Source organism: Podarcis liolepis (assembly GCF_965112155.1).
Source record: "Podarcis liolepis genome assembly, chromosome: 10".
Lineage (NCBI taxonomy): Eukaryota > Metazoa > Chordata > Lepidosauria > Squamata > Lacertidae > Podarcis > Podarcis liolepis.
Genome location: NC_139562.1, coordinates 66,099,639 through 66,111,164, shown reverse-complemented (window position 1 = coordinate 66,111,164; position 11,526 = coordinate 66,099,639).

Genomic DNA, 11,526 nt, shown 5'->3' with positions numbered 1-11,526 from the left:
ATCCCTAGCTCGCGGGCCCAGCGGTGAGGGACCATGGGAAATGTAGTTATGTAGCTGGAGACCCAAGTATATGGGAAACAACTGGTTGAAATGCGCAAATGAGATTCTTACTGAAATCAGTGGAACTTGCTTCTCCTGAGTAGACATACATAGGATTGTATTGGGAATTGGGTGCACAAAGACAGGAATATTTATTTATCTACTTATAGATGTATATAGTTTTAAATCTGTCAGCGTTAAACTGTCCATGTTGTGCTATTCTAATATTGTTGAATATTATGTTTTATTATGACTTTCTGTATTGGATCAGGTTATTATAAGGCGTGTGTTCTTTACTGTGTATTTTGTTGTTTCTGAAAACCACCTTGGGTGTAGTTATATAGAAAAGCAGTATACAAATTAAAAGTGAAATGAAAATGAAATGAAAACTGTAATTTTAGTTTCTTTCTATGTTTTTAGCCCTCCTTGTTTTTAATCTCAATTCAGGTAGGTAGCCGTGATGGTCTGACACAGTCGAAATAAGTAAATAAATAAAAGTCCAGTAGCACCTTAGAGACCAACTAAGTTTGTTCTGGGTATGCTACTGGACTTTTTTATTTGTTTTGAATTTGTAAGACACCTGGAAATAATAATAATAATAATAATAATAATAATAATAATAATAATAATAATAATAATGTTACAAGACAGAATAGAGCAAAGAGTTCACACAAATTTGAGGTTTTCATATTATTATTATTTATTAAATTTGTTTACTGCCTTTATCTGAAGATCTCAGGCCGGTTCACAGCATAAAAATACAAAATAGGGCTATCAGCCACAACTTCAAAATTTCTTTCCTGAATAGTTACAGCCAGTTCGCATCTCATCAATGCATGTATGAAATTAGAATCATCATCATTATTTAATCCCAACACACACCACTTAATTATGTTCGGTCTCACCCATTAAATAGCTCTTTCTTTCCTCATCCATCTGCAGTTAGGAAAGAATTCCTAATCTACTTTGGGGGTTGCTGTTAAGAAGAGTATTTAAACGCTTGCAATTATCGTTCAATCTAATGAAAGGGGTAGAATGAAATCTGATTAACTTGCATCCAAATTCTTAGAATGTTTACTCAGACGCAAGTTCTGCTAAACTCAGTTGAAGTTCCTTCTGCATAAGCATGTTTATGGCTGGGCTTGTGGAATAAAATAATTTCCCTACTTACTCTGTGTAATTTTGATAATGTATTCGGTTTGTGTAAACATGCATAATTAAGTTGATCTAGTAATAGAATAGAATGTTGGGTTGGTTTTTTTTACTGTTCCAGGATGTTCTCCAGAATTTCAAGCTCATGGTTAGCAATAATGCCCAGATAGTCCTCAAATTCTGAACCTTCTTTTGCAAAAATAAAAATTAAAAAATACAGCTGCATATTTCTGCGTTGCAGAGGGTTGGATTAGATCAGGCATCCCCAACCTTCAGCCCTCCAGATGTTTTGGACTACAGTTCCTATCATCCCTGACCACTGTTCCTGTTAGCTAGGGATCATGGGAGTTGTAGGCCAAAAACATCTGGAGGGCCGCAGGTTGGGGATGCCTGGATTAGATGATCCTTCCAGCGCTATGATTCTATTATATTTATGAACTGCACACCTAAGCACACTAGGTAGGGAGTGAATCCCATTGGACATGGACTTAAATAAGTATACAGTGAACATCCTTAGGACTGTGCTATAAACACCTTTATATAATGAAGGCTACAATCCCATACACATACCATACACTTACAGCTGGTTTTACGTCTAATCTACTATGCATAGGATTATGCATCCTGGAATCAACCAAATAATATTGTTCAATGTAGTTGCACATACTGTAGTGTTTAATGTTTTTTACATTTAACTTTCAACAGAATTAACAAAATGGATGTGCTACAAAATTGCAGTCCGCTGCTAAACTATTTAAGGCTTCAATTTTATTCACACTAATCTGGAAGTAAGTCCTATTGAAGTCAATGAGGCTTTCTTTTCTGAGTAGGGTTGGATAGGATTACACTGTTTACGACACTAAGAAAACCTTCATGCTTACAAAAATGTGGCAGAGTAATGATGTATTATGAAATCTTTAGGAGCTGAACTCTTATTTTTTACCCAGAATATATGGCTCCAAAGAACCTAAATATTTAATATGTCTAGTCCAGGGGTAGGTAACCTAAGCCCTGTGAGCAGGATCCGGCCCAATCGCCTTCTAAATCCAGCTCGCAGACAGTCCGTGAATCAGCGTGTTTTTACATGAGTAGAATATGTCCTTTTATTTAAGATGCATCTCTGGGTTGTTTGTGGGGCCTGCCTGGTGATTTTACATGAGTAGAATGTGTGTTTTTATTTAAAATGCATCTCTGGGTTATTTGTGGGGCATAGGAATTCGTTCATTTTTTCCCCAAAATATAGTCCGGCCCACCACATGGTCTGAGGGACGGGGGACTGGCCCACAGCTGAAAAAGGTTTCTGGCCCCTGGTCTAGTCTTCCTTTTCTGCCACTTAGGAATTAAATCAGTTCAGTTTCACTAAGCACTGAAACTTAGTTTCATGGTCTGTGACTATAAGTGCTGGGAGGTAGAGAACCTAGGGTCAAGTTATTTCTCAACTGTTATTTCATTCACCACAACTGTGAAACATAGGATTGTCAAGGAAAGTCAGTGGAGGAAATGTCCTATTAAGTTTCATTCTGAAATGTAGAGGCCCAGTACCATAGGTGAAAATTTCCCACATGCTTATTATAAATCTTCTGATTGCAAACGCTTGCTTAAAGCCCTCTGTCACCAAAGGTTCTACAAAATGGATTCTTTTTATATTTTGTTTGTTAAAAGAAATCTCTTGTCATTCACAGCTGCAAATGCATTCAAAAACCATTAAACCAAAAGCACAGGGGCATTTCAAATGTCCAAATTAATTTTAAAAAGTGGTGTGTGTTTTAGTGTGAGCATATGAGTTGGAGTAGTTTGTTCTGCAAAGCAAGGAAGCCTATATTGACCTAATGGTTCAGAAACCAAATAAAAAACAAGTAAATAACAAAATAAATCTAACTTGGGGAGAGGGAAACGAAATTATTTCATCAAAGAATGTGCCAAGAGTATCTGCAATAAATTCATTAGGGCATTATCTGAAGGCACATGAGCTAACCAACTTGCTCTAAGTAAGTAAAAGGTAGATGGACAGTTAAGTCCAGTCAAAGACAACTAGAGGTGTGGCGCTCATCTTGCTTCAGGCTGAGGGAGCCGACGTCTGTCCACAGACAGTTTTCTGGGTCATGTGGCTAGCATGACTAAACTGCTTCTGGTGCGACAGGACACACTGACGGAAACCAGAGCTCACAGAAACGCTGTTTACCTTCCCGCTGGAGTGGTGCCTATTTATCTACTTGCACTGGCGTGCTTTCGAACTGCTAGGTTGGCAGGAGCTGGGACAGAGCAACGGGAGCTCACCCTGTCATGGGGATTCGAACCGCCGACCTGATTGGCAAGCCCAAGAGGCTCAGTGGTTTAAACCACAGCGCCACCCGGATCCCTTTACCCCTCTTTCTACATGCTGGCTGGCACACAGTGGTTCCTGACTCCCGCCACCAACTGCGGTAGATTGACTAAATCTTTTGGCTGCGATAGTGTTTATTCTAGTGTCACAGACAGCTTTAGGATCATCTCTCTGCTGTCAATCTCTCTGCTGTCAATGTGGGGTACATTACTTGTATTTCCCTTGTCTACCCATATAAATTTGGGGAAATCTGGTTGGCCACTAGGTAGACTTATGGTCTGATGCTGCAGGACCCTTCTGATGCCCTGATGCTGATCACATGATATTGCTGCAGGTATTGGCCCTGTTTACAACAAGCAGTGATTTAAATCAGGCTGGGATTCCTCCCTTCATTTACTAAGTAGATGAGCTGAGCACTATCATTGCTCAGGACATTGCCTTAGAATAAGAGTTGCAGGCTGTTTCTGTTCTGTGAGGATGAAGCTACTTGCCTGGGTTCTTCTTTCTCTCCTGTTACGTACTGAGTTGAATAGGATCCAAAAGGCAGCATTCTGATTGGCCCTAGAACAATAGGATTCAGAATGCAGCAGTCTGATTGGTCCACAAGAGCCACCCAATCCAGCTCCAGGTGGAAGTGAATCTGCAACCTGATTGGCCTACAGGTGAATTAGCCAATCACGTGGGGCCCATTGTGTAAATAATGTACATAAAGCAGGCATTCTGGGGGAACTTCCATTCCTCCTCACCACTATGAGCTGAATAAAGAGCATGAAATCCACTCTCGACTCCGAGTATATTTCACTCCCCAGTCTTTGGCCCCAAAACATTTCTATGCTTTTTTAAGTATTCTTGTCAAAGAGGTGCCTGAAAGTAACTATACTTTCATGTTTCTTACAGGAGTAGAACACTAAAGAAAAAATTCCTTTAATCCTGATGTTGATTTGTTCTATGATCTCAAGTGACACATATGAAGGTGCATAAATTCACATGCAGACACCTGGACAATAAAATCTGCTTTTCTGAGATGCATACATATTATTCATTCAACATCATCACTCAAAGTCCAGTTTTTAGTGGTGTACCATACATAACAGAACATGGTTGTAGTAGCTTAATTCTAGGCAAGATTTTGAAAAGTAGGATATATGACAGCCCACTGCCTAAATGTGAGAATGCTAAAGGAACAAACGTCATTTGGCTTCTCTGTAACAAAATCCCGAGAGCCATGGATTTATTGCATGAAGAGAAATGCAGCATGTGGGCACTTGGATGATCAACCATGGCAGTCCCCTAGACTGAGATTGTCCCACCCGAAAGGACATCTGTTGACTTCTGTGGCATCAAGTAACATAAGGAGAGTCCTACTCAACTAGTCCAGGGCTTTTTTTAGCTGGTACTCACTGGAACTCAGTTCCAGCACCTCTCAGGTGGGCACCATGCCCATTCTAAGAGAACAAGGGAGGCGTTCATGGTGAGTTCTGGCATCACTTTTTCTAGAAAAATAGAACTGACTAGAACAAAGGTCCATCTAGTTAGAATTCTGTTGTCAAATTGATTTCATGCCTTCCCTTCGCTATAAAAACCTAGGGCAGATTACAGCAAGTGAAAAACACAGCAAGTGAAAACACATAGCCATGTCTAAATGCCAGAGATATTGGCTTAAAGCTGTCTGGGTCTGGACTGAGGAGGAATGGTGGGGACCGCCCCCCACTTCTCCTGAACCTTCCTGACAACAGGAGGACAGTATAGATTTAGAACAGTGGTTTGCACAAGGGCATAGTTCAGAGGCTGCAGAGTGGAGAAGCTGGGAAATATTGGAAGAGGAACATCAGGAAGAAAAAGCACAAGGGGAGAGAGAGCTGACAGACTCAGTGTCCTTGGAAAGCATTCCTGACCCCCCTCCCAGGACCAGGCGGGCATTGAGGGTAGTAGAACAGAAAGCTCAGAAGCAGAAAGCTCAGATTAACCAATGCAGGGGTGACAAAGAATAGGGATGACGTGGTGGGGTGGGACTTTCCTTGAAGCAATGCTATTTCTAGAGAGAGACCCCATTCCTTTCTCTCTCTCTATGATTATTGAATAAACTAATTGGTAAGAACTCTTCTCTGTTTTTCTCTGAGTCTTTTCTGCGACCGTGTGAGGGATCTGATTCCCCAAAGCCTGGCAAAAGGTAGACATAATCATGCTTTAGGTTTGGGCCATTGGACTTTAGATTATTGTTCTTTCAACATATATATTTTTCATTTAAATTTGGAATGTGGACTGCTAACCCAAGTAGCAGTATCTGGCATTAGCATACGTAAAATTTACATCGCACTACAACTCTTCATGAGTCTTGGCATACTGTTAAATGTTTCCGACTATATTGTATGGCTAAAACAATTGTTTTTAAGATGCGCAAATGGTTAAAACGGCAGAATTGGCAGGATGTGTTAACTGTTCCCTACTTTTGGAGCAGGCTTTCACTGCTTGGCACTTAGTACGCACTGCTGTTCTGCATCCTGTAGGCTGGCCAGCTGGAAAAAATTATCTTGGAAAATTGGCCATATTTTTGACACTAATAAATGACTGAGTGTTGGCATGGAGTTACAGAATGCTTCTATGGTAGGTTAAAATTATGTATAGATAGACTCTAGGTTGAGAACGTAAACGATTACAGTCATACCTCTTGTTACGTTCAGTTCAGGTTACGTCTTTTCAAGTTGTGTCTCGCGGCAACCAGAAAGGGTTACTTCCGGGTTTTGCCACTCGTGCATGCGCAGATGCGCAAAATGATGTCACGCGCATGCGCAGAAGCAGGCGTGGGTTCAGTGGCGTAGCGTGGGGGGTGCAAGGGGGGCCGGCCGCACCGGGCGCAACATCTGGGGGTTAGGGTTAGGGGGCGCAAATTACTTGCCTTGCCCCGGGTGCTGACAACCCACGCTGCGCCACTGCGCGGGTTGCATTCCTTTCAGGTTGCGAACGGGGCTCCGGAACGGATCCTGTTCGCAACCAGAGGTACCACTATACAATAAATGGAAACCAGAGTCAACAATTGGGCAAATTAAACTTCTGGGTGCAAAAATGAACATATTTTTGGTTTTGGGTTTGTTTAGATATCTTACATATAGAAGCAGCTTAAGGGTAGCTCTTTCAGGTTAATTGATTATTATATCAATAAGCATATGCAACTGTTTGTCAAGGTGTTTCAGCAAAAATCCTAGAATTGTAGAGTTGGAAGGGACTCTGAGGACCATTTAGATTCTAGTCCAATCCCTGAAGTGCAGGAATATGCAGTCATCCCATTGAACCTGCAAACCTGGCATTATCAGCGCAATGCTCTAGCCAACTGAGCTATCCAGATAGAAGTGAGCACAACGAATGCACTGACCATATCATGGTATCTTCCCGGTTTGTGAGAGCAATTTTCAGATTATGCTAAATGCATGCATAGCATGTAAAAATGCCACTTTAGCCAACTTGCTCACAGCAGCCACCATCCAGCCAAAGTCAAGGATTTTCAAGTCCCATTTAATTTCAGTTGGGGTGGCGGCAAAGTATGTGCTTTAAACTCTTCTGTTGAAATCAATGGGACTTGACAATGCTTAGCTTTGGGTCGATGGTGCCAAATGGGTATGGAATCAGTAGAGGTTCTTTTGAGTTCATTAGATTTGGGATCAAGTCCTTCAGGAGAACTGGAAAACATTAATTTAAAATCCGAAAATGCTTTTTCCATCGTACACTAAGGCAGTATCAATGTCTTTGTTTAAAATGAGATATCTCCTTTGCTAAATTAATACACTTGCTAATTATCCTCCAGTTGCCTTTCTGTACTTGCCTAATTAGTTTAGCTGTGTCATCCTATTGTCAAACTCGCAAATGATTCAATTAATCTTATCTTGTCGTCCCAATAGCCCTCTGCTAAAATGAACAATAGTCTAGTTTTTGTTTGTATCTATCTTTGGGTATAATAACTGCTCTGTATTCTGTTGTAATATTCCCTTGCTGAGAAGATATTTCTGTATAGTTCTTTGTACTAAAACTTTAGCTGTCTCAATAGTGACAGTAGTTTTTTTGGTTTTGTCACTGATGAAGCAGCCTGTGTCCTTAAATTGGTTACCAAAACCACTGCATGCGCGCATATATATATATATATATATATATATATATATATGATTGCTTCCCATTGAGCAAATGTCCCTGTGTGATGCATATCCTGGGATTACAATAACGGAACAAAGAAAACAGTTTAGAAGCAATGAATTCTTTATTTTCTTTGCAAACTCAGGAATAAATGTAGCACTGCTATATGTTGGCTAATTAAAATCAAAATGGTATTACAGAATACATTTAATATTTAAAATTCCTCTATAGTACAGTGGTGCATCCATTATAATGACAGGTGCTTATGGCACAAGACATTTAGCAAGAACATGCAAGTAGTAAAGTACAATAACTGAAAGCCCAATAATATAATGAGTAAATTCAATGAAGTGACACTGTATTCACGTAAAAGTAGTCTTCCACTCTCTCTGTATTTTTTTCAAGAAGGCAATTTAAATGTTACTCCCCCCCCCCAAAAAAAAAAAATTGTTGGTTTTTCACCATTTAGTTCTGGAAATTTCAGAGGATTGGTGTATCTACTTTATAACTATAGTTCAATGTTTTAAAACATATATAGCCATAAGTATCATTTGTGGCGGGCTTTTCATGTGTATGTGGTTAGCAGTTGTTATGGACAGGAGCAATCCTTGTTATTCAACATGCTTCAATCGAACCAGTAGCAGAATGATTAACCTGTCAGGTGATCCTAGCAAACTGGCTTTCTTTTTATTTCAGTGGCATGAAATCAGAGATGTAAGAAGACAATGAGAAATTTGTTCTGGGGTGGCCCGATGTTCAACATATCTGAAGCCAATTTTGAGTTTTCAGTAGACAATGTCCACCCTGCTGTTGTAATTTTTTTTTACCTGGCATGGGAACTGTAGAATGTCATTCCATTTTTGTGAATCATCCGAGGTACCTTCAAAAAATTCAGATACTGAATAAAAAGGTTGTTATTTGCATATATTGTCTATTCGGAAAGAAAGTGCAATTTTGGACTTGAGGTGTCAAAAGCAGATAACAGAGGTTTTGAAAGTATTATTTAATTTGCTGCATGCTGACTCCATATGGAACTCAAAAAGTTTATTTTATCTTAAGGTGGAAGGTGGCTACATTAAATCAGCGTTTACTTCTCACTGCTATCTATTTGCACAGCAGCATAGCAGTCACTCTGACTGTTTACACTCCCGAAATAATTTTACTCTGAACATCTTATAATCTAAAATTTAAGTGCATTATACAGTTTAGAAGTTTAACGAGCATCAAATCCAAACCAGCACTGAACAAGATACTTTCTAGTCACAATTACTAATACTTTCAAGACATTTAGATGATTGACTGGGCATTCAATTTTGCTGGGGGAGGCGTGGGCTGTGCTTTTTATCGGGGGCACCCAAGGATACGCAATACCAGCACCTGCTTTGTTGTTGTTAAACAGTGTGGCACTTACTGTAACAACTTCCTACTGAGTACTGACACCTATTTTTCCAGAAGAGAATATCACTGGGTGTGGGAAATGCTGCCGACTTCCTAAATACATGAATGCTAACCCATAAGATCACCCTAGTACTGCTTTATGCCTACTTATCCCATAAATCTGCTCACGTGGTGTTATAATTTCTAATATTTTGGAATCCTGCATCAAGCTTTGGTTGTCAACGATCCATCAGAGGTTATAGACCTAGCACAGCAAGTTGGCATATAAACTTGTTTAACATGCAATGTTACCCAGAGATGGAGCATTAATGCGGTATGGGCTTCGTAGCTAACTACGAGTCCTGGAGTGTCAACACAAGGGGGCTTGTGAAGAAGGCGCAGCAGAGACTGTACTTTTTGAGAATTCTAAGGAAAAACCATCTTCCGCAGAAACTGCTGCTTGCCTTCTATCACTGTGCCATTGAGAGCGTGCTCACTTATGGCTTATGTGTGTGGTACGGAAGCTGTACTACCCGGGACAGGATGGGGTTGTGCAGAGTTGTTAAGGCAGCAGAGAGCATTGTTGGCTGCCCACTCTCCACCTTAGAGCAGATTTATGCCACAAGGTGCCATAGGAAGGCACTGGACATAGTAAAAGATCCATCGCATCCTGGTCACTGTCTCTTCGAGCTCCTGCCGTCGGGACGGAGATACAGGACGATGAAGACAAGAACAAGCCGTCTTAAGAACAGCTTCTTCCCCAGAGCGATCTCGGCCCTGAATGGGAAGCCTGGACTTTGAAAGTCATCTAATCTTCCTTGCTGTTTTATACTGTATTGTTTTAATTAGTGTTTTTATAGTTGATTTGATTTTGTGTGGAGTGCCCTACCTGGGTGGATGGAGCAGCCAAGTAATTTCGTTGTCCCCGAGAGGGGGCAATGACAATAAAGATATTATTATTATTATTATTATTATTATTATTATTATTATTATTATGGACTATGTGCTATCCACTCTGAGTTTTTTTATTACTGTTATTGTTGTTGTTGTTGTTGTTGTTGTTGTTATTTACTTATGAAGTCTATAATGTAAATGTTAGTAGCCCTAACAGCCTTCACTAAGGGCCTTCTCGGTAGTGGCACCCACCCTGTGGAACGCCCTCCCATCAGATGTCAAAGAAATAAACAACTATCGGACTTTTAGAAGACATCTGAAGGCAGCCCTGTTTAGGGAAGTTTTTAAATATTTGATCGTTTATTGTGCTTTAATATTCTGCTGGAAGCTGCCCAGAGTGGCTAGGGAAACACAGCCAGATAGATAGGGTATAAATAAATCATCATCATCATCATCATCATCATCATCATCATATACATGTTGGAACTGTGGGATGGAAAGCCAGCTGGCTTGGCCACAGCCGGAGCGTCTCCCTTCTCAGCCTTGCTGCTGCGGAGATCCATCAGTCCTCCTCCGATGTGCGCCCATGACTCATGCTGCTGTGTATGCAAGAGCACACATTACTTAGCAGAGTAAACACACAACAGATCCAGATCAAGGCATGGATACTAGACTACGTTTATTGTACATAAATCAGAACAAAGAAAACATGGCTTCGCTCCTTGTCATTCTTCTCGGAGAGAGAGAAAAACAAAAGCAATACAGAGAGGATGTTCCGCTCACAGGACTCCAGCAATCTGTGCTGGAATGTAAACAGACATGTGTCATGTAACAATCCCACATATCTGCCGTAAGGGTGGAATGAAATTCCAAACAATACAATGTGCCAAACTGAGTGCATAAAAGCAATGTGGATCTTAGACTGTTGCTTCACTGGTTTGCTGATGTTGCATGTACGTTTATGGGCTGGTAGTAACATCGTATTTTAAATGGAAACTACAGTGGTACCTTGGGTTAAATACTTAATTCGGTCCAGAGGTCTGTTCTTAACTTGAAACTGTTCTTAACCTGAAGCACCACTTTAGCTAATGGGGCCTCCTGCTGCTGCCGCACTGCCGGAGCACGATTTCTGTTCTCATCCTGAAGCAAAGTTCCTAACCTGAAGCACTATTTCTGGGTTAGTGGAGTCTGTAACCTGAAGCGTATGTAACCCGAGGTACCACTGTATGTAAGTAAGGCTGAGGTCCCATGCACACTTAGTTAGGAGTGAATTCCACTGAATTCAATGAACTTCGGAATAGCCATCCATAGCCATCCACTGTCAAAGTTCTTAGCAGGTTCACTACACAGATTAAGCACCTCACCCACAATTCATAATTTCAATGAAGCTTGTATGTCTCCATTTGGGCAGGTGTTGATTGGCAAGAAATGTGTTGCTGTTCTTGTAAAGAAGGGTGATTCATCTAAATATTATTGTGGCTCTGCTCTGATGGGTTTTCCGACTCCAGACTGTCAAACATATGCAGTCCTCGTTCTCAAAGGGTCTTCACGGCTGTGACATTTTATCTCGGTAAAGATAATAGTTTGTTAAAATTCTGTCTTCGGCTATGCCCTTGAAA